Source organism: Erithacus rubecula (genome assembly GCF_903797595.1).
Source record: "Erithacus rubecula genome assembly, chromosome: 2".
Taxonomy (NCBI): domain Eukaryota; kingdom Metazoa; phylum Chordata; class Aves; order Passeriformes; family Muscicapidae; genus Erithacus; species Erithacus rubecula.
The window spans coordinates 81,259,026-81,283,250 of record NC_136685.1 but is presented as its reverse complement, the minus strand read 5'-3'; the positions used below and the strand labels follow the sequence as shown (position 1 = coordinate 81,283,250).

Here is a 24,225-nt window from a genome sequence, read left to right as displayed (position 1 = left end):
GCAGGAAGGAAGGAAGGACGGAAGAAGGAAGGAAGGAAGGAAAGGAAGGAAGGAAGGAAGGAAGGAAGGGAAGGAAGGAAGGAAGGAAGGAAGGAAGGAGGAAGGAAGGAAGGAAGGAAGGAAGGAAGGAAGGAAGGAAGGAAGGAAGGAAGGAAGGAAGGAAGGAAGGAAGGAAAGGAAGGAAGGAAGGAAGGAAGGAAGGAAGGAAGGAAGGAAGGAAGAAGGAGGAAGGAAGGAAGGAAGGAAGGAAGGAAGGAAGGAAGGAAGGAAGGAAGGAAGGAAGGAAGGAAGGAAGGAAGGAAGGAAGGAAGGAAGGAAGGAAGGAAGGAAGGAAGGAAGGAAGGAAGGAAGGAAGGAAGGAAGGAAGGAGCAAAAAATCAAGAATGTTACTAAACTATAACTTCCAATAAGTCTATTTACTAACTTAACAATAAATTATTTATATAATTATAATCAAAACCAAATTAATATTTTGGCTCTCAGACAGAGTAATGGTATGACTAACACTTGTAGTACAGCCTAGATATAAGTTCTGTTATGCTGAAATGGTGATGGGGTAGAAACACAGATGGGATTGGAGGTTACAGTTTTTATACCCTTAGGATATGTGCTGCTTCTAAACACACCTTGTTTTTCCATTATTGGGCCTTGTTAGGCCCTGTTTGCTGTAACTTTGCTCTAAAGTTGAAAAACCATCTTACCACCTTGCAGTATGCAGAAGGTTCCTTTTGCCTGGTGAATGTAGGTAACATCATACATGTTTAAGAAAACAGAATGATAGCTAAAAATATTTTCCCTAGTATTCTGTTCCTCTCCCATTCCACATCTGCAAATCAGAACCAACCTGGATGATCTGTGTAGTTTCTGACTCACTCTTCTCTCTCTCTGTAGGTCTCTATCCAGTTCAGGTCCTCGCTGTGTAGGAAAAGCCCCTCTTCAAGATGAATTAGTACAGCTGCTTTGACTGCAGAGATGGTGGTCTGGAGAAACAATTGCAAATTAATTTTTAGCTTCCTGTCAATATAAAAGGCATCTACAGTGTTTTTTCACTTTCAAATGAAATTACAGAAAAAATATGTACAGAGGGTCCTATATGTTCTCTCTTAAATTTAATGCAGGGCTAGTTTGCTTCATTGAAGCACTCAGCAGTGCTTTTAATATATTCTACAAGCAAATCCAATATGAATATCTCACATGTATCACTATATCTTCAACACTAATTGCATGTGCACTGTAGAAAAATTGTTGATTTGTTACTCTACACATTAACTTCGAGTGCAGGGATCATAAGTGATAATCAATTAAGGAAAAGAAACATTGTTTTTCTGCATGGAGTGTGATTAACATACAAAAGATGTTTCTCAGATGGTACAGAACTATTGGCTTTGTCTTCTTTCGATCAGATGCTCTAGACAGATGATTTCCAGGATTTATAAGGAAATCTGTTTTTAATTACTTGCTTTTATCATTCAGCTAATTTTCTTGTTGTTGGTTGTTTTTTTTTTTTTCATTATTTTTTATTAAAGCCAAATGAGTATGCTCCAGGACATTCCACAAATGCTGCTGTACTGTCACTTTAGGAAATACCATGAAGGCGACCTTTTCCTTGCTTGCTTCCCATGGTATTTAACTAAACTGTTTTAAGAGAAACATCATTAGAATTGTCAATTTCTCCATGCGTGCCTTAAGGTTATTTATAGAAACTGTAGTCTTTGGGGGATAGCAGAAAAACAGGGCTTTGTTTTTCCCTCATTAACCCCATGAAGTAACAGTATCAACTTTAACACAGATCTATCAACATTAACCAAATTCAGGCCTCTCTCTTTCTTCTCCCCACCCCCCATATGTATTTGATACTGGCGAAAGACACCACATTAGAATCACAAAAGAGTGAAGTTCTCTGCCCAACCTCAAACTGTATATAGCACGAGAAACAATTCTACCACTCACCACCTCCCAAAAAACCTTCCACCAAAATTCCTGATTTTTGTTCTGGCATCACTTATTTTTAGAAGGCATGGGACAAATAGTACTTGAATCAAAATATTAAGTGCCTGCTATGATCACAATCCTTGAGCTGCTTTGACTCAGCCATGAGAAAAAAATAGGTACCACAGAGCACAAAACAGTTGAGGCTGGATGAGACCTCTGGCAATCATCCCCTCCAAACCTTGTGCTCAAAGACAGGTCAACTTGAGGTTTTCCTGGAGCCCCATCCAGTCAGGTTTTTACTATCTCTATGTATGCAGCCTCCACAATGTCTTTTAGCAACTTGTTTCAGTGTTTAGATCTCACACCTTAAATTGTTTTTCTTATGTTTAAATGGAATATCCTATGTTTCAGTTTATGCCTATCAACTCTCATCCTGCCACTGGGCACCACAGAAAAGTGTTTGGCTCCGTCTTCTTTACTCCCCCCATCAACAAGTATTCATATATTCTGATAAGCAGTCCCAGGCCTCTCAGTCTCTCCTCATATGTCAGATATACCGGTCCTTTAACCATCTTTGTGGCCCTTTATTGCACTCTCTCCATCTCTTTCTCGCCCTGAAGAACCCCAGAACTGGACACAGCACTGCAGATCTGTCCCACAAATACTGAGCAGAGAGTAAAGATCATTTGTTTTGACATGTTGGCAGTTTTTCTTAATATTGTCTAAGGCTGTTGTCTGCCACAGTGGTACAGTTCAGACTCATGTTCAAATTGTTGCCTACCAGAACTCCGGGTCCTTTTACACAAGGCTGATTTCCAACTGGTTGGCACCAGTCTGTACTGATCCATGAGGCTTTTCTCTCATCCCAGTCTGAGGTTTCTCCTCTGCCCCGAGATCACCCCAGAGGAACACGAAGGTGGTTCAAACCCTGGTTTTCTCTGAAGCAGCCGAAGAGAGACTGCCAGAGACAGTTTTCTCTTTTTCCAGGGATTGTTTATTATTTCTTATTTCAGGGACTTTTTGCCTGGCCAGCAGTGGTCTGCTCAGCCTGGCATCCATGGTGGAATCTGCCTGGTGAAGGCAGGGCTTATCTTATATAGTTAGTACTACGTATTACATGTTTACAAAATCTTACCAGTACAATACAATTTTATTAAATGGTCCAGCCCTGACCCCATCCAATCCAAGAGTGCCAACGTGTCACCCAACATGGATGACATGGAGAAGAAGGAGGAAAAGGTGTCCACACCCTAAATTCTCCATCTTGGCCACATCTCCCTTATCATAAACATTCAAAAAAAACCTATTTATCTACGTTCTAAAAGTCTAATTTATACTTTACTAATTTTGGTGACCTGTTTCCATTCTCTTTGTGCTGACAACTTCCCCCAGGGGTTAGAATTCAGCACCTGTGACACCAGGGTCTCACTCAGAGGTCTTTGAGACCCTTGCCAGGTGGGTTTTGGGACCCCCAAGGAGGCCAGGGGTATGCCCTGGGCTCCCACAGGCCCTGGTATTTTCCTTCATTATTGAGGTGCCTCTGAACAACAGTACAGCCATCTGGTCTACCAATTTTCTTCCCAGTTTTATGTTGTCAGCAAACTTGCTTAAGGTACAGTAGTCAGGCCATCATCTAGGCCATTAATGAAGATGCTAAACAGTTTCGTATCCCAGAACTAAACCTAGGATAAACTATTTGTGTGGCCTGAGCTGATCTGTTTGCTGCTGACTACAACCTTTTTAGTTCAGCAGCTCAGCTAGCTACAAAGCCATGTCATTAATCACTTATCCAGACAACAGTTCATCAGTTTGTCAATAAAGACATTATGTAAAACTGTCAAAAGCCTTACTAAAGTCAAGGTAAACAGCATCTACTACTCTCTCCCTATTTCATCATAGAAGGATGGTCAGGAAAAATTTTTCCTTATGGATTTGTGCTGAGTACTTCTGGTCATATTCCCTCTTTTCCTTTGTATGTTTGGAACTGGTTTCTAGGATGGTGTATTCCTTCACCTTTTTAGGGACTGAAATGAGGCTCCCCACCCTGTCCAGACAACCTTTCTTGTCACTCTTGAAGATAAAAATAACAACTGCTCTCTTCCTGTCCTCAGGAATCTCCCCCAGTGGCTATAACCTTTCAAAGCTAATCACGAGTGGCTTCACATTGACATTAAACAGCTCCCTCAGCATTTTTGGGTGGTTCCCATTAGGTACCAGGGACTTACTTGTTTATTTGTACAGTTCAGTTAAATATTCCCTAACCCAATTCTCATTAATCAAGGGTGAGTCTTCCTTACTCCACAAATTGTAGCTGACAGGTCTGACAGGCATAGGATTTCTCAAGGTGAGTACTTCCAGTAAAGACCACAGTGAAGAAGACTTGAGCATCTCATCCTTTTTTGTGTGCTTTGCCACCAGGTTCCCTAGACTATTCAACAGTGGGTCTATTTTTTCCCTTTTTTTTTTTTTTTTTTTTTTTTTTTTTTTTTTCAATTGATCTCCATTTAGACATCCTTTTTGTTGTTCTGTATGTCCCTTAGCAGACTCAAGGCCAGTTAGGTCTTTGTTTTCCTTATCCCATCTCCACACATTCAGATAGTGACTATATTCCTTCCAAGTCACCTGACTGTACTCCCACCTCTTGTAAACTTCCTTTTTATGTTTAGTTAGAAGGTCTTTGCTTACCTACACATACCTTCTGACACCTTTGTTTCATTCCCTGCTATTCAAGATGAACTTGAGTTTAAAAGAGGTGATCCCTGAAAATCACTGGTCTCCATGGACCTCTTTTCTTGCCAGACCATGTGATGTGGAATTCTTTCAGGGAGGTCCCTGATCAGGCCACAGTCTGCTCTCCTGAATTCTAAGGTTGTGATACCATTTTTTGTACTGCTCCCTCCTTTCAGGATCCTAAGTCTGCCATCCCATGGTCACTGCAGCCAAAGTTACCCTTAACTTTTACACCCCCAGTCTGTTGTTCCTTGTTTGTAAATGCCAGGTTCAGTAGAGTGATACTTCTCTTCACCTCAACCATTATCTATGTTGGGAAGCTGCCATCACTCCAAAAACCTCCTCAATTTCTTGTGCTTTGCAGTATTGGTCTTCCAGCTGACACTGAGGTGGTCATGAGCCTCCTCCAGTTGCCTCAAGAGGGTCTCCTTTACTCATTCTTTTGATCTGCAACAACCATCCACCAAAGCATTGCTGTGGTTTATTTCCCACAAACTCTCAATTGGCTTGTGGTTCATCACCATGAATAGGTAGTGTCAAACAGACAATATAATCAGAGAACCATTTCACAGCAACATCAGGCTCCTCCTCTGCTGCAGCTTTTCCTTCCTATATTTTTAGGAAACACTCAGAAATTCAAATATATCCTGTTCTGGGAGGCCTCAAGCACATTCAAATCAATACCACAGCTTAGGGTCAACTTAAATCAGTTTTCCTGTATACCACAATTCCTTTCTAGTCTGCTGGTGTTGATATTTCTTTCTTAGTCTTGCTGCTTAGGACTTCACCACACTAACACATGATTGACTTGTACCTCTACTGATGCCTCAGACTGGCTAAAATTAAGGCATCACTACCTTCTGACAAAGAAGTTTCAACAAAACCTTTTCATCTTATCAATGTACAGAAACCCTCACATGGTCCTGATTACTCTAGGGCTCTCTACTAAAGGTTATCTTCATTCATGTCCTTGTTACTGCTTCATGGTTCAGTCTGTCCTTATATTCCCTGAAGAGCTATCCTTAGTCATGCAATTCACGTGGATTGCATCTTCTCATCCTTGAGTCTAGAAGTGAGGTAGCTTGTCCTACAACATTTCAATTGTAATAATTTTTCATTCTGATGAAAAAAATGGATTTGAACAGGTGACCAAATCTTTGTTCAGTCACATGTAATAACTCTAATCTTACCTACCAAGCAGGCCTGATTCTTTTTATAGTATTAATTTTGGTATGAGCATTGTTTGTTTCTGTATTCACATCTACACCTCTCAGTGCCACAGCATGTCACTATGGAATGAAGAGATCCTCGTCTCCACCTTCATAACACACTGTGTAAAAGAGCTAGGGTGCAGCATCTGACGAGAAGCAGCAGACATACTTCTGTGCAATGTTCATCTCAAAAGAAGTTCCTGCCTCAGCTGACACTAAGGCACTGAGTCCATGGAGTTCTAAGAAGTATTGCCTGGCAAACTTTCTATATGCAGTCCTAAGTGGTTTTCTTAAGAGAGCTGGCAGAGATGGAGAAGGGAACGAGAGTCTTAATGCCAAATTTCTTTACTTAATGCAAATATCAACCCCCTTGAGTAATAATTTGACATTCCTTAGCAAAGACACACTCCCCTTTTGAAATATTTACCATTCCTTTATTTTTTATAACCTTAAGAAAATTTGGGAGGAATGTGAACTCTTTTGGTTTTTGTCTTCCTATGATGGCAGAGATTTATTTATAGCCAGGAACTGCAGGACAGTTCTCACGTGGCTGCTGAAAATTAAAACAGCATGTAGAGTTTTGTTTTGTTTTGCTTTTATGCCTTTGCCGCTACAATCTCTCCCTGCGTTCCCTAAACCCTTGTTATTGTAACCAGAGCCACATTTTGCATTGCTACAATTGCAGGGTTATGTAAATTCCAAAGGCCTTAAAGGAAAGGGCCTGCAGATTCTACTCTGGGACACAGGGCAATTGACACAGTTATGCCCAACATCAAGGGAGAGACGAAGGTATCCATCAATTGTCAAGAGACAGGAAACCTAAGTCTCAGCCTCAGCATCAACCTGAAGTTTTCTAAACCTTTAGAACTTACTGGTTTCATTTAAATTGATTGCCCTCTCATTTTAAGTGTTGTGCTTTGCTAGGGCCAGGAAAATTTCCTTCAATCACTTCTGAAATCTTCATATGTTCTTCCTCACTTTTCACCAGTGTGTACTAGTTTACCTAGAAGACCCAACAAAAGAAATTTCTACAGGTACAAATATTTTTGGATCCAAGAAACTGTATTTTTATAATGATTATGATGAAAACGTGCATGTTGTAATGCCTTGCTTTAGTCATGGTTATTTTCATATTAAAAAGAGTCACAGTGAAAGAAAAAACCCATACTCTTAACAGTTGTCAAGCTAGGAGTGTGCACCTGGTCCCTTGCAAGCAGATTCTGAAGTACTTAGGGTGGGAAGAAATGCGATACACGTTGCACCTCTGTGCACTTCTGAGTAACCAAGTTGTAATGCTGACACTACCTGAGCATTTCTGTGTGGGCATGGGCAAGCCAATTCATGTCTCTGACTCTGTACTCTCTAAAAGAGGGATAATCATGCCTGACTCAGACTCAGTGTTAGAAGGTTCTTCAGAAGTTCATCTTAGTCCCCAGTGTTTAGACAACTCAGCTAAATGAGAAAAATATTCAGCTCACTTCTCCAGACTTTCTTCTATTTAAATTCTAAATCACCATTAGATAAATCATGTTTAGACCACAGACAAAAAACTAGATTACATTATTCCTCAAGTATGTGGAGGTTTTGCTCAGCATGCTGCACTCCAATCCCTGGAGCATGCTAATGAGAGCCCATGGACTTTGTGAAAAGGTGCACTCAGAACTCCCTAGCCAGTTCAGCTGACACTGTAAGGAAGAATGAGGCTCCACTCTCTGACTGATACCATTCCAACATGCTACTTTCTATAGCTGTTAAATTTTCTACTAAATCTTAAACTTACTACAGTGAATATGAAACAACAAAATAAAAGCCAAAAAAAAACCAACCAACCAACCAAAACAAAACAAAAAAAGATAAAGAAAAAATAAAGAAAAAAACCCCAAAATTAAAAAAAAAAAAAAAAGAAGAAGCATGCTTGCTGCATTGCACACGCACATCTTTGGTGTAGTCAGTCATGGTAAGTGAGATAGAAAATGAAGCACTGGCTCACACTTTGCAACCAGGTAGGTCAAGCCAACACAGAAGGAGCATTCCAAGCTATTCCCAAGCTGTGATATTTAAAAAATAATCATTAGAGTTGAAAAGATGCTTTCAATAGTGTACAATAGTTCCTACTTACCTGGTAGTTACTGCCACTGCACAGGTGGCAATAGCTATTATCATTATAAAAGTGTAGCTGTTTAGATCTGATCATGAAAGACAAGATTCACTTCTTAAGGTGCAGCTACACAATCCCTGCACAGCTGACAAGTTTCTATTGGTCTGGCATGTGTGTTTATTTACTTGGAGCCAGGAACTGTCGTGTGGAGCTCTTCTCCTGACCATCTCTAACACCTTGGGCAAATGGCTGAATGCCTACGCATGCACAACTTCTTCTGAAGTCAACTGGTGATGTGTATGCTCACCAGTTCTGAAGGAATACTCAAGTCCTACAGGCCAAAGCTAAAATCTGTCAGAGCTAAGGTGTTTTGGGTCACATCAGAAATTATATAAATTTTTATTACAAAACCTGAAGCATCAAAACATAAGAAATATTTTTGTAAATGTTGACATGCAATTTTACCTGTAGAACCCATCTCCCAAAACCAGAGCAGTGGAGTCCAAGGGACCATCTATATTAACAATTTTTGGAAGAGGTCAGTTTGTCCAGAACCTGTGTTGAGTCAGAAAGAAACAACCATAAGACAAAGAGAAACTAGAAATCAAAGTCAGCCATATTAGGCTATGTCCCATTCTTAGTGTACCTAATCATAAGTATCTGAGAACTATGTATATTGCTGAACCAAATAAAGTACTGACCAAAATTGTTACTTTATTTCTTAAGTTATGCTTACTGATAGTCTGAACTGTTGTATTTTTTCCCTCACAGATTACTAGTTTAGTGCTTAAAAACACTGTGGAGCACAGACAAGAAACTCTGATATCCTATAATATCAAATTCCCCAGATTTTGTTCTTAGATCTGATTCAAAATTGATACATGCCTCTAAGTGATCAACCCTGCTTCATACACCCTTCAGTGTTTCATCAAAGTATTAAGCAAGATGGAGTTTGCTTAGCTTTTGGGACTTGTGAAGTCTGCAGCCTGTAATTATTGGCCAAACCAGCATCATAACTCTTAACTACAACTCATTAGTTTCCCTGAGTTGACAAAGTCCTTCCTTACCCTCCATGCTTGCATACCCAACAGATACTGCTTGGCTCAGCATAATTATCAAGGCAGGCAGGACAAGGAACCATTTAGTCACCCCTGACACATTTTACAGCAGAGAACCTTCAGTAGCTGACACATGTCAAACAAGGCAAAAAAAGTCATAAAGTACTGATAAACATAACCATGCAGACTTCTGGCACATCAGAAAGACCATTTAAAGAAGTCTAAAAAAAGTCCTTGTACTGGTACCAAATGACAGTAAGAAAATAAAAGGTCTCTGTTGGCCCAGTGGTTCAGTGTGATGAGGTTTAATTAGGCCCACCTAACATCCTCAGTGCTGATATTCCTCAGCTGCATAAAGAGAGGAGGGCAAAAAGAATGAACAATGGTAGACACATGGGTAGAAGCCATATAGAAAAAAAATAGAAAAAAAAAAAAAAAGCAAACCAAGCCTAGCAATAACAACAAAAAAACCTTCCATAAACAGGAGTAGAATAGAAAATAAATTACAACAGTTCAGTTGGAGGGCACCTACAATAATCAGTCCAAGCACCTGATTGGTTTAATACTCTCTAATGGTGCAACACAGGTGAGCTGAAAAAGGCAGACTTGTGTTGTCCTCTTGACCTGCTGCAATCAGCTGCACCCAAAAATATCTGGAGGGAAAAAGACACCTGACACAGACATGGTAAAAATGACCCAAACTAAGAAGTAGCAACTCTAAGGGTGTGGGAAAGTCTGCAAACAAATCACTGGGTGTGTCAGATACACAGACGCTGGTATAATGTGGTGATTACTGTGTCTCAGTGAGTATGTTAAAGTGAGCTTGGTGTTTTAATAGTCAGGCACAATGACCGCTGAACCAACTCCAGTCTGGCTGCATTTGCCTAGGAGCAGAACAACATTTGCTGTGACCCTAAAGCTTCATGAGATGTTCAGAGATAAGTGAAGCCTGGAGCTACTAAACAAATCCAGCATGGCATCTTATTCTTCATGGAGATTTTCTAGACTAAATATCACACAACTAGGAAAACTGCTTCTGTGACACCCATGAGTGAATTTCTCCATGAGATTCACTGAGGCTACAGGGGCCATTATTCCCCAGCCTGGTAGCATCGCAAGATGCAATGTCTATGATTGACATCAAATGGCAAAATTCAGCCCTAGAAATAGGTCTCCTAAATGTTGGTGAAAAGCTTTAAAATTCCAAATGCAATAAATATAACAACCTAGAGAACTCATGGGTTTAAGTTCACACAGTCTGTACAGAAAACCTAAGAAATGAAACTTATAGTTTTGTGCAGTCTTGGTTGTTCCATTACAGCAAGCAAGCAAGATAGGTAACACACTGAAAAGCACATACCCCAAGTTAATGGCAGTGGTCAGCCCAAGTTAATGGCAGAAGCAAGCCCAAGATTTACAATTAAAGAATTCCTAATGGAAGTCAAAGAGCTTTTCCCATTTCTCTGGAGTCATTGCCCCCCAGTCTGGCACCAGAACTGTCTAGCTCCCTCTAGTTTCTTTCTGAATTAGGTTTATTCCTCAAGTAGCTCAAGAATCCCTAGAGACCATGACTAAAAAAGGCTCAAAGAAAAAATGAAAGTTGCCTATCTCTCTCCTCCACTGTGTAACCACTTAGCACTGAGTACCCAGAACTGAAGACAGTGTTCCCAGTGTTGTTTCAGCTAGCTCAGAGGCATGTTTCCTCAGCAGGCTATTTGGATCAAAAGACTTCAGGCAGCATCCCTCAAAGAAAAGACAAGGCATAACACAGAGGGTACTTTTTCACCATCTGCTTCCATTTTAATTTGCACCACTCCCACGTGTCACCAGAGTCTGTAGGGTGGTCAGTTGGATTCTGGGCCATGTGCATTCATGGCAGTATAAGACTGTAAACTCATCACATCCTGTTTCCTACAAGCACAGACTACTCTGTACTAGACACATAGTCCAGAAGTTTCCACAGCACATTTATTCCAAAACTATCACACATTAACATGGGCCTTTTCAAGCAGCCAATGGGAAACAATTAGATAAGTTTTCCAGTCTGAAGTGAGGTGGCGATTTTCATTCTTAGTTTAAAGTAGATGACAATAACAAATTAGGTATTGCATTGTACAGAGGTATAATATCATCTCCCTGACCTCTGTTAACTGATTTTAAAGATTATAAAATTAGTCCTCTCTGTGGATAAAAATATATAAAGCTAGAGATAATTTTTATTTATGTCAAAATTAGAAAAAACCCAAAATATTGATATGCATGTAATCTGAATTATATGTTGACGTATCTTACAAAAATCAAAGCGAGTAATTGAACAACTGATTCTCTAAACTATTGAAGTGGCAATCTTATATTGCTTTTTGATAAAAGTACAGTGATACCATATGAAAATGTTAGTATATTATGATAGGTCAACTGTAATTTGTATTTACATTATTTCCTTAGATAAGGCTCTTATTCCACAATAGCTTAGCTACACTAACAGACATGTAAATCAGAAAGAGTAGGGGCCCCTGGAGATATTTCAATAGATGTGAACATGCTGAACATCACCACTGAAAGTAAACAGGGGATGAGAGAACAAGGAGTCACTTGCTAAATTTTGACTCTGATTAAATAGAAAATGCATTGTTTACGGCACAGTAGGGTATTTATAACATAACACATGTCCCCCAGCAGGTACATGAAGCTATTCTAGATAAGTCCAGACACAGCTGGAAAATAATTCATGGGTTCCCCAAGGAAAATTTCAGAAATTTTCAGTCAGAAAAGGCATCTGTTTTTCTCCCTATAACTTAGTAATGGTGAGTGCCAAAGACTTTGTAACATTCACACAGACTGCCTGAATCCTGCTGACGATGAAAGGCTAAGGTCAAGCTTTGTACTTCTGGCATTGGCAACACATTTCGGGGCCTCTACAACAGAGCCAGAGAGATTCACTCGTTGGGACGCCTGACCCACAGGGCAGTCAAAGTATGAAACAAGCAATGAGGGCAAGTTCATATCTCAGTAGGGCACAGTTGGAAGACAGTTCATATTGGCAGGGCCCTAGCACAGTTATTACTCTATCCCTGCATAACAGTGCAGGAGGATGCTGACACATCAGAGCACAAGCGAGAACAAAACCAACTGTCTCCCTGTGCACTCAGCTGTTAGAAACAGTTTAATTGGTTCCCGCTGTATACACGACTGCAAAAGTAGCAAAGGACTGAAGTCTCCTCATGTTTGGTCAAGATCTTGCTTTCTTTCATCTGTTGTGCAGATGCTGATGGGGGTCACCTGCCTGGAGGGGGTCAGAATTCTGCCAAATGGATTTAAGGAGGGTACTCACAGTCCAGGCATCTCAGCTTAATGGCCAGTGACTCAGTAGAAAACCAAGACTGTCTGCACTAGTGGATGGCTCCATTGCTAAAGTTTGTAAAGAAGAATGATATCCTGGCAAACCTTCTCTACAGATCTATGCTGTTTTATCTAACAAATAAATCTACCTAGTAGGGAAATTCTCTTACAACCATTATCAGCAGTACCTAAGTTCCATACTCTCAGTACAGACAAAATCCTGAATGAAGTGGGGAGTGTAGGAAGAACTGGACATTATAACAAAGCTCTGGACAGATATGAGGGAGGGAGTAAAAGAGGAGAGAAGTACCCACTCTGCAACAGGGTAACATTCGTGCATTCTGGGAGAAGCATGATTTTGGTAAATATATACCTTGTCTACAGACAGGAGATTAAAAGCAACAAAGCAAAAGCAAAATCATTAATATTATGCTGTCATATTTTAATTAATAACTGTGTCTTTGCTACATGAACACTTTAAAAGACATAAAGATATCAGAAAAAAATGGGTCTAACCTACCTGCAGTAAGAGAGTACTTATGTGATACTACAGACTCCCATTATTTTGCAGGCATCTGAGAAAGTTGTGCCTCACTTTCCCAAAATATTAAATCCACTAATATTTGTAAAGTGCTTGGAATTTTTTCAGAGGAAAGTGCTGAATCAAATAATGAATTGCTGACTTTATCTACAATATATATGTGATTTATCCTCTCATTTTTACACAGTGTATGACTGCAAACAAGAAAATATTCCCAGCATTTAACTTCTGGTCAAATAGGAACAGTCCATTGACATGACTCAGCTCTGTCTATGAACATTCTGACTAATGGTCATATAATGCCCACAGCATTCAGGATTTGATCTTAAACCAACGGAAAGTACAGAACTTGCTGTATTGTAGACTGATGATTTATTGATTACATTTTCAGAGGGAATGGACTGCTGTAACACACTTGAGGGAAAACAATGGATTTATGTTAAAGGGAAATCATATTACACCTCTAGAAGAGTCCAGGAAACTTCTACGCAAGGATCAGCAGAGACAAAGATGCTTAAACAGTTCCCCAGTTGTTTCATTCCTTCTTGAAAAGGTTGTTTGCTTTGACCTGACAAGCAAAGGAGCAGAATTGGCAGGCTGATGCAGAACAACATGGATTCCCACGTATTTCTGTCACAGCCTTCTGGAGATTTGAAAGAAAACAGATGGCAGTGCAGGACCAAGAGCGTGCAAAGAGATTAATGATTTTTAAAGACCAGCATGATTTACTTAAAAATATCCTTTTCTTTTTTTTTTTTTTTTTTTTTTTTTTTTTTTTTTTTTTTTTTTTAAACCCCTGAGTTTTCCTGGAAAATGGAAGAACTTAAACTATTTGTTAGTTACGAAAGTATCAGCAACAATATGCTACTGGTGAGTACGCCTGTTTGAAATGTTTTAAGAAATATTTAAATGCAAAAGAAAATACAAAACATCTCTAAAAAGAACTAGAGAAGGCGTAGCAAATTAAATCTTTTCTGAAAAATTGTCTCTTGCTGCAATTCACTTTTCAACTGGGGAGCCAGCAGAGATGCTGATCCCTCTTTTCAATGTCAAGAAGTCACAGATAGTGCTAAAAATCAAGGTATAGTTTCTTCACATGGATTCTTGACATTTAAAGGAGTCCAAAATATGAATAAGTCTCTGGAGGTTTGCAATGTGTCTGGTCAGCTTTCTCAGTCAACATCTTACAGATAGGACTGCTTCTTCCTTGGAGAATAGCTGAAACATCAGAGGATCTTCACATTGTTTTCTCTCACAAAGACCACATGAATATAAAATTGACTACACGGAGTCAGAAATCCATCTAACCAGTACCATATCTCCAAGTAAAGGTCAGCTGCAGATATTTAGGGAAAACATATAAAAATACCACACATAGTCTGATCCTACCCATGCTCAATCCTTTCAGTTGTTTAGGACTTGCAGATGGGAGTATAGCCAGATTATCGTGTTTAATAGCTACCAGTGGACCCATCCTCCAAGATTTTTCACCTCTTTCTACAGCTTTGTCTTGGGAGTAGAGAATACTGCCATGTGCTCTTAAGCCTTAAAATGTATTCTTGCATGATTTCCTCATGGTAAATCCAACCTGGATTGTGCTCCATGGCAGAAATGTTCCTTCTCTTTTGTGTGTCTATGTTTGTGTATTTATTTTATGAAACTGTTCTGAGAACACATCTTTACATCAGATCTTATAATGTTAAACTGGATTTGATCATATTCCTCAAAGAGGAGCACAGAATTGTACAAGTTCTCCTAAGTTTTCTTAAATTCTCTTAAGAGATTTCACAGCTCATTAGTCCAATTCTTTAAGCAGCTAAAAAGATTGCCCCTCTAAACAGAAGCAAAATGGAAACCCCCCCAAATCAGACTTGTTCACTGCCTTGAATAATAAAAGCTATAAAACAGTAGAAATCAGTTCTCGCTTATACCTCCTTTATAAAAGTACTACACCAAGGAAACAGAACAGACTTGATGGGTCTCACAAATCAGCTTTGTCCCCATTTCAAAGAAGATCTAGGCTGGCACACACATTGCCTGGATTTTAGTCATTTTGGGACACAGTGAAGAGAAAAATACCCTCCAACAAAAATAAATGGGAACTTCAAAATTCATGAGCAGAAATACCAACTTCAGTAATTATTACTGGAAAGCCAGCAAGAACTTGTTATTCAGCAAGAAAGCCCATTTCTTTCTTGCTGCCAAAGTTTTTATCAGTTCCTCAAAATTACCTCTATTGCCATTTTCACACAGTCTAAACACATCTTTCTGATTTCCAGCTCCCATTCCTTGAATTCCAGCAACTCTTCTGATCTCATCCCTTTCTTATCTATTTCCTTCTTTTTACCTTAAGTCCTAAGAAGTGCCTTATCACTGGTATAAGCCTGATGTATTACCAGAATAACTTTTCTACTAAATCTAAAAATCTTGAGTTCTCCTGGTCAGTTTTTCTACTTCATGTTACAGAACCACAGAATCACAGAATATCCTGAGTTGAACAGAACCCACAGAGATCACTGAGTCCAGCTCCTGGCTCTGCACAGCACTATCCCCAAGAGCCACACCATGTGCCTGAGACTAAGGTCCAAATGCTTCTTCAACTCCGTCAGGCTGGTGCCATGACCACTGCCCTGGGGAGCCTGTTCCAGTGCCCAAAAACTCGCTGGGTGGAGAACCTATTTCTAATAACCAATCTGAACCTCCCCTGATAAAACTTCAGACCATTTCCTCAGGTCCTAGTCACCACAGATTTTTGTTCTGTGTCTAGTAAAGTCCTACTTTTAGAAGACATTATCCAACACCAGAGAAGCCAAAATCTTAAGTGTTGAAATGCCATGTAGCAAATATACTGAAAATATAAATCTAACAGGGAGTATCAACATTGAGCCACAAACCAGGCACAAAGCCTCAGGGAGGGAAAAGCCATTTTGACAATCACCAGGTACCCATTAACCACACAGCATAAAATAGCTTGAGGCTGCTCTACCAACAGCACTGCTTGGGGTGTGATGTGTTCATGTGCATGTGCCTATGTGGTTCTCAGCGAACCACAGCTGGGTACATCCTGTCAAGAGAAATAGACCATGAGGACAGAACTGACACACCAGAGCTCATGGGAGTTTCCAGCAACATGGGACACATTTTCCTGTGGCTTCCACTGCTGTAAACCAGAAGTAGTTTCATGGGCCTTCAGAGAGTTACTCTGCTGTAAGAAATATGTGATCAGAATCAAATGCACTCTGTAGATTCGCCCAAGTCCCTCGGCCAGCATTTCAAAAACAGCTTATAATTTTGGCTGCCTCAATTTTTGAGTGTCTTGGTGTCTTAAAAGACGCTAAAAATAAAGAGCCAAAATTACAGGTTACTTTGCACAACTTGGGCCTCAGTTTCTCTGTACTAAGTTCTGATGTTACTTGGACTTACTTAGAATTGAAGCATGGAGTAAGTTTCTTGAACAATACAAAGCTACTAGATGAGAGCTGACTTGCACTCTATGTGTCAGGTCGCTCAGGTTGGAAGATAACAATTCCTTGGCCTGATAATGACAAAGACTTGTGCCAAACAGAAGTAATGTCATTGTTAAGTGGAATTGCAGAAATATGATAAATTTTTCAGAGCTACTGCATTTTAGTGTGTATACAGTTCTCTGCACATGCCTGAGTTCAAAGGAATGTGATATCAGGGATCACAATTGGCAAAAGGAAAAGCCACATGCAACACGACTGTCAATAATCAACAAACCAAAAAGCATGGGAAAATACCCATAAACTCTTTCATCCAATGAAAATAAGAGCAGTCAGCTTTCTTTTAATTTAGGAACATGCTGTGCTTGCCTGAGGGTTGCAAGGGCAGGGAAGGGAGAAAGGGTCAGCTCTCCATAGGATTGACCCAGGTTTGAAAATTCACAGCAACTGAAGTACTGAAAGCCAAGCCTCCCACACATCCTTCCTCTAAGTGTCAGGAAATAGTGTCCTCTGATTGCTCAATCTCTAAGTCAGATGGCTGGCCTGGAGGGACTAGATGGGTTTCTCAGATACCATTGGGCCTTTGGGGAATTTTATATTGACTAAAGCAGATGGAGCAAACCCAAACAATTTTGGAGATCCCTTCAAGATGCTATTCTACTCTTGATGAGCCTTCCTATCAATGAAGTACAGTAAGTTCACTCTGTATCTGTACTTGGTAAGAAAAGTTTTTGTGACTGATTTTCAGGAAGAACAGAAGCACAACTAAAACAAACAGCAGTGATAGCAGCAGGCAAGTGATATGGTGTGGTAAAGCCACTAGGATATCCAGGGAATTTGCTTACTCAGCTCTGTGAAACCATGAGACCTCACTTCATAACACATAATATAGACTTTTAAAACCTCAGGGTTACACTGATTGTCATGAGCTGCGGGCAATAGCTTTCTGTTCCACAAAACAACACTGAAAAGATGCCTGCCTTGTCTATGTTGTGTTTTTTTTATCTTGCTTCCAGGATAAGTCCATCCATAGATGAACTAGCAATTTCATGGCTGGTATAAACTCACCCAAGTTCAAGGATGTTAAAATCCATGCATTCTCATTGGAACTGAATTTAGTCCTACCAGATCAATATCCTCCTGCCCATTTTTCTTCCCAGCCTTCCACTCAGTGTGCAACTTTCCTGTTGAACCACAACTGACAGCCCACAGGGAATTTCCAGACTTGCAAAACCCTGCAGGTAGTGTTGCTAACCTCTTGGATGCTGAGCTGAAGGAAAGAGAGAGGAATAAGACAGATGGGTAGCAGTCAGATGAAAACAGCTCAAATATGGAATTATCTCCTCCTTAGTTCCTCTTCTTACCCTCTCAGCTTTCAGCATTTATGAATATATTAGTCCTGTATAACCTAAATTACTTCAGAGAGACTAACTATTGAACCAGGTAGAAAGTGCTTGTGGCTCCAGTCACTTGCCTTGGTTGTGACAGCTCTCAATTTTTTATTAAGGCATAAAGGTTTCTAATAAGTTACCACATTCCTTAAGAATTTCTTTTTCTTTTACATTGCCAGACAATGTGATTAGCCTTTTGTTAAGAAAAAAAGCAGCTTCTTGGAAAACAAACTGCTAGGCCCACTGGAAAGAAAATAGAGTAAGAAATAAATGGGGTAGAGAAAAAAGTTCTGACATATCACAGCAAAGTAGCTCAGATCTCAGTAAGATTCCTTCCAAGTCTGAAGACTCTGCTTCCAAAGTACATCCCTGCAGGATCTGTTTTTAAGAACTACTACTCCCATACACATGCATCAGTAAAATTTCTTATTGTCCAGCTCATGAATGGCATAGCATGGCATCCCTTACTGGGTTAGACCTTGACCACCTGCTCAGCAAAGGTTATCCCCATTACATTAGCCAGCACAGTGATTACATAGTTGTTTTCAGCACAGCTAACTACACTTACTCAGTTTTGTTATTCAGTAGAGATCCCAGTAACACTCCCTTCTCCCACTCCTCAATTTTTCTCTTTCATTTCCTTCTCTCTGCCCCAATAACCCACTCGCTACCTTCAAGAGGAAAAGTTTTTGCAGACTTTTTCATTGTCAGAACAGCTTGATGCAGGGAATGCTGACTTGCAGCAGCCTTTCTTGTGACTGCTTGTTGGCTGAAGCCAATTGCTAACAGCATGGGGCATCGCATTGTGCAATTCACATGGCTTCTGCTCCTCAGCCCAGCTTTGTGTTTATGCTCAAGGGCATCATTTCTCCTTCCAGCAACTGCACAGGCCAACAATGTTCCTGCTGGCCAAGAGTTTTCTACAGTTTCAAGTGCTTGCAAAGTGTGTCATCTTCATGAAGGAGGCCTCAAACTATTCCTGGGGAAGCAAACTGCTTCTGTCATGGGTCTCATTAGAGAAGATGCTAATGAAGAGGAGGGTTACCTACACAGCTGTCCCCAGAACTGCTCTCTTCCCCACCTGAAGAATGAATAGGCACCCAGGCGTGATGTTGGGGAGGTAAGGTTAATTAAATGCAGCATTGAGTTTTAATTGCAAACAGATAAAACTGAAAACATCATCATTTTATGCAGTAGGCATGGGAATCTCTGGACTGCAGAGGTAAAAGAAAAAAAATTACTAAGAATCAAGTTTTAGTTTGGACTTGGACCAGATGTCTGTATCAGTATCTGCAGGGAGATTCTCCTTGTTATAGCTGATTTGTTCGTGTATGACCCTGTTACATCTACATTTTAAATGTGAGAGACACCTCTGCAGAAGTAGGCGGTTCTTTGGAGAGCTTAGCAAGTACAGGCTCAAGGTGCTAAATCTATCAGATTTAGCCAGGTGACTCCCCTTACTGTACTTTTTATCACCAGTAGCCTGGTAGAGCAGGACAGGATTTCATTATCAGGGGCCAGAGAATCACCTATAATCCCCATAAGGAGCGAAGCATTGCTTGCTGCACAATATGACAAGGGATTAAAGAGTTAAAAAAGAAATCCTATATTGGGCAGTTGCCTAAGGAAGTTGATTTTTGCCTAAGGCTTATTTGGGATTTTCCTTTCCTGCTACCAGAATATGAACTAGCTGAATTTCAGTTAATTTTGCAGTCTTCTAAAGATATGACCGCCCCCTCCTCTCTCTCTTCAGACCTTTCTCATCTGCTGTCATCCCTCATCTACATACAGAAGAGTGCAAAAGCCTGCACTGTCAGCCCCTCTGCATACCTTTGGGAGAAGCAATCAAGCTAAACCTGAATTGTGTATGCTGCCAAGCTGGCTTCAGGATATTTCAGACTAGAGGGGAAAAAAAAACCAAAAGAAAAACAAAAAAAAAGAAGAAGAAGAAAGACAATCAGTACTTGCAGGGATTTGCTCTTGGAAACAAGCAAAAACATGAGAAGCTTTGCTGCTGCAGCTGCACTTACACTGTAGTAGCCGTGTGTCTGTGCAGATCCTCCCTGTTCTGCAGTCCCGTAATCCACACAGAGAAATGCCTGTACTGCTCCTCTCACTGGCACTGCTGTTAGAGTGAGATTGGAACTGCTGCTGTTTTCACTTTCAGACCAGCCTCTCTCTCCAAATCCTCTGACGTCAGACAGCCTGCAAGAGATATTTATGGAATGAGCAATCTAAAAGTTTCTCTAGGTAGATTTAAAACTGCAGTTTGGGGGGTATTTGTAATTTTTGCACTCCTAGATAGAAAACCCCTCTAAGGGGCTCAGGGAAGAAACTACAGATGTGATTGTATAAGTCCCTGGCAAGAGACAGTACCTGTACTTTTCCATCCATGGTGTATTATATCCACACCCAGGATGTAACTATCTGTCATGTAAGTCCCCATTTGGAATGTGGTTTTCCAGTCTCTCAGCTATGTTTAAAGAGGGTTTGAATCAAGCGTGACATAGAGGACTCTCACAGACACACTCCAAGCCGACAGCCCTCTGCTGTGTCCAGGCTTTGCCTGGATTTAACTAAAACACGACTGAAACAGTCTTCCAAGCATCTTGTCCACATCCTCTTTCAGTTTGGCACTAACCCCTTTCAGCTGGATTGTTTTCTCAAGCATGTGGGCCGTTTTGGCCATCTTCCCTCCTAACTTCAAAATATCTTCTCTAGAATTGTGTCACCTAAGATAAATACAAGCTCAGAAAATTAAATTAGTCTTTGATCTCTATTATGCTCTACCTACTTGCATGTTTCCATTATTCTTTTGCTACAATATTACACTTTTTACCTGCTGTGAAAGCCACTTAGGTGTTATGTGAAAGAGAAAAGATGCTAGATCAAAAACCAAAACAGTATTAGCATTAACGTTAATCAGTACTTGAAGAATGAAATGCTCTTGTCGCATAATCCTGCTGAGGTAAGTGATGATAAATTTGGACTGATAAGACGTCTTTGTTTTGTATTTAGAAGCTGAGCTTGGCTCTAAGCCTGTAAGTATCAGTAGTCCCATCTAAGAGATGAAACAGGTCTGAAGGTGAAGTGATACGTGGTGAAAGTCCTTGAGTGAGCTTTGCTTGATTACAGAAAAACCTTTTTAAGAAGTTCAAAACTTATTCAACATTTTCTTCAGGAGTGTACAAATGCACTGCTATTATAAGCAACTGGGTTTGGCTTTTTTTATACCTCATCATTTCCATTTGTAAGCAGTTAAGAAGTATATGTCTTGGTACCACTTTTGGAGATGCAATTGCTATTTCAAAATGTGCCAAGGTTCTTTTCTGTGCAACTTACTAGCAGAGCAAATCTACCATTTGGGACTGTGTGGATTAGGTTTTATATATATATATAAATATATATATATATAATTTCTCTTTTCTGCTTTGCCATAATCACCATGATCCAGGGCTCTTTCAAATCAATAAAAATAATCTGATCAACCTTAAAAGGCTTAAAATCAAATTCTGTCTGATAACTTTCTAATAGCAGCTTTCACCGTGCACTGTAATATCATCACTATGACCAAAAGCTTTGAGATATATTCCAGAACAAAATGGTATCTCTTTGAGGAGATTTCCACTTTTACACTTACAAGATGAGTCTAAGAATCTAGCACATGTAGGAACAAGAAAATTATTCCAGTTCCAATGCAGTATTCAGTCAAGCAAAGGAAGTAAAATGTTTTTATACATAAAGAAAAAAAAATAAAAGGAACCTGGTTTTGACAGTGAATCCAATCATTGAAGAAGTGGTGTTGTTGTCCCCTCTGGTTATGAGATTTTCCACTTGTCTACTTAGCATCAATAAGGATCACTCAGGGCGAGTCCCTGCCTTGCTATGCTGCATGTTAATCTTATTAAAGATCAACCCTGGAGTTACATTGCTACCTGTTGGCAGTTTGTCACATGGATCTTCAGCAGGAACTCTGAAGGGCAGAGTGATTTAGGGCATTTTTTGTAGGATACCAGAGCTGTTCCTTGCAGGGATTTCCACATCCCACCAGATATCATCAACCTAGCTCCTTTAAAGTCCAGTAGAGGCTCCTGATATTTGCTAAAGATGAGATGGCTATCCATGGCACCTCTTCTTTCTGTTTAGTTTATAAGATTATATTACATCTTTTCCCTGGAGAATGGACTAGGAGGAACATGGAGATCCTGACCATCACACAGAAATAAAGCATGAAAACCACAGCCTGTCTTACAGACTGAGCCAAGAACAAACGGTATTCCTTCATTTCGAAAGATTTTGCAGGAAGACTGAAATGCCAAGAGACGGAATTGCTCTGTTTACCCATACATAAAATGGACAGTGACAGCTAAACTGTGTCCAGTAGCATATTCCATTTCTGTCCTGAAGGGATATGCCCCTTAGCATATAGTTGTTAAGGCAGAAATATGAATCCCATCAGAAATGCTATAATATTCCAGCTACCGTAGGCTAAAATGGTATCTCTATGAACCTGTTGTATTTTTATATGAAAATGAAAGGTAGAATAGCCAGTTGTATGGTTGTATATTCATAATCTTGCACTGAATCCCACAGGAGTTAATCCTGCAAGATGCCAGAGAAGCCCTTTCTGGAATACAACACCATGATATGAAGAGCACAAAGAAATCCTCTGTGTGCAATCTCTACTCCTGTTTCCTCTGCTTGAGAGCCCTCTGCCTTAGATTGGCAATGTGCACGCAAGAGCAAAAATTGTTTCATTTTAAGGAGAATTTATTTAAAACAGTAATTCTCCCAAAAGACACTAGAGACAGGCACTTTTGGAGGGTGAGGAGAATCAGCTTCGGGTACAGGACCAACAAGCATGGGCACTACTCAGCCCCAAAACACAGAGGAAATACAGAGAACCGAGTGTGATCCTTGCATCACTTGCATAACTAGAACAAGACAGCATGTGCTCCTCAGGTCCAAATCAGTCTAATGTTCACATGAGAAACTATATAAGTCCAGTTATCACTCTCTTAGTGCTGCATAGCAAAATAATAAACCAAAGGAAATGAAACCCTTTTAAAATACTATTCTTGCTGCCATAGTGGAGCAGGCCATTCAGCTCACTAGTCTAGTACACTGCCTCAAGCAGTGGTTAGATACCTGATGATTCAGAGCATGAAGAATGGAAAACACACTACATCTAGCCAGTTGTGGGCTGGAATGTTATGTAAGGATGAGTGGTTAAAGAGAGAAGAGAAATTCTTTCTTGAACCCCATAGTTGATCAGTTTACACATTAAAGTATGAGGTTATTTCAGATGCTGTGTTTTTTTCCCCTTGCTATGTATGTTATTTCTGCATATATTTTCGTTTGGGAACCTGACAGATTTTTTTCCAATCCACTGAAGTCAGGAAACGCAAAGTTATGGCATATGTTCAAAGAATAACACACACCAAAGCATGCAGAGAGCTCTGTCTTTGTCCTCAAATGCACATAGCCTTGGCCCTAGTTTTTAAATCCACCTGGTGATTTTCCTTTTATTTTGAATGATGGAATTTTATTCACTCTATACTCTTGACCCCTGGATTTAATTCTCCACTGCCCTGACCAGAGGGAAACCACCTACAGGTCTCATAGATATCTTCATTTTCAAGGCCTTGAAGCAGCATCATGGCTCACCAAGGATTCTAAACATTTTAAGTGACTGGAAGGAAAGCTGGTGATGTGTTGCAGATAAATGTGTGCCAGCAAGAAGGATTGTTCTAAGACACTGCCACAGCTACCTCCAATCTGTGTAAGGGATCATACTCTAATCAGAAAAAGGGGGAAAGGGCACTTTCTGGAGCTATACAGTGTGTACTTGACATGTTCCTTTAGCCACAAAGGATCATGCAGAGTGTAGGAAATGTCTGAATATCATAATCAATGTATAGCACTGAACTGACAGCATTTTAGACTCAGTTTCCTCCAGTATCACAGTCAACACAAAGTAAGAATCAGTGGAAAATAAGGCTCATGCAACAGAAGGAACATTTCAAATTAAAAGTAATGCAGTATTAAGTAGAGTAAGACTTACAAAGTCATCACCTCTGCAGTACATTGTGACTGAACTCAGACCCTGAGGCACAGGCTGGACTTCTCAAACTAAATCAGCAACTTAGATGCACAGTATTCATTTAAGAGAGTAGACAGAAGGCAGCCCTAGCTGCGAGCACCCTGCCTCTACCATGTGCAGAAGAGGAGGCAGGAAAGAGTGAGCTTTGTCCCACACAGGGAGTTGTGGCTCAGCTCTGACTCCTTCGCAGCAGTCAATTAGACCAAAGAAAATTGAGTAGGCAAGACTATTTGGACAGTTGGTAACTGAAATTGTTCTGCAGACATATAATATCAGAATTAAACAACATTTTGTAATATATCACAGCCCGACTTAGATCCATTTTGTTTTCCACCAAAAACTGTATAGTAAATTCAGG

At 40.1% G+C, this 24,225-nt stretch overlaps 1 protein-coding gene across 2 annotated transcripts in view; it reads right to left on the bottom strand.

Annotated features, from left to right (window-relative positions):
* DAAM2 (dishevelled associated activator of morphogenesis 2) overlaps window positions 1-19,969 on the bottom strand; it is a 201,256-nt gene extending 181,287 nt beyond the window's left edge. Inside the window, exons 1-2 of one of the 2 annotated variants that reach the window (XM_079298438.1) lie at window positions 19,795-19,969; window positions 845-980 (exon numbers count right to left, since the gene is read on the bottom strand). The gene's annotated coding sequence lies outside the window, so the exon portion shown is untranslated. The remainder of the gene's footprint in view (window positions 1-844; window positions 981-19,794) is intronic. The other variant, XM_079298439.1, reaches the window with a different exon arrangement.
* Window positions 19,970-24,225: the final 4,256 nt, after the last annotated feature.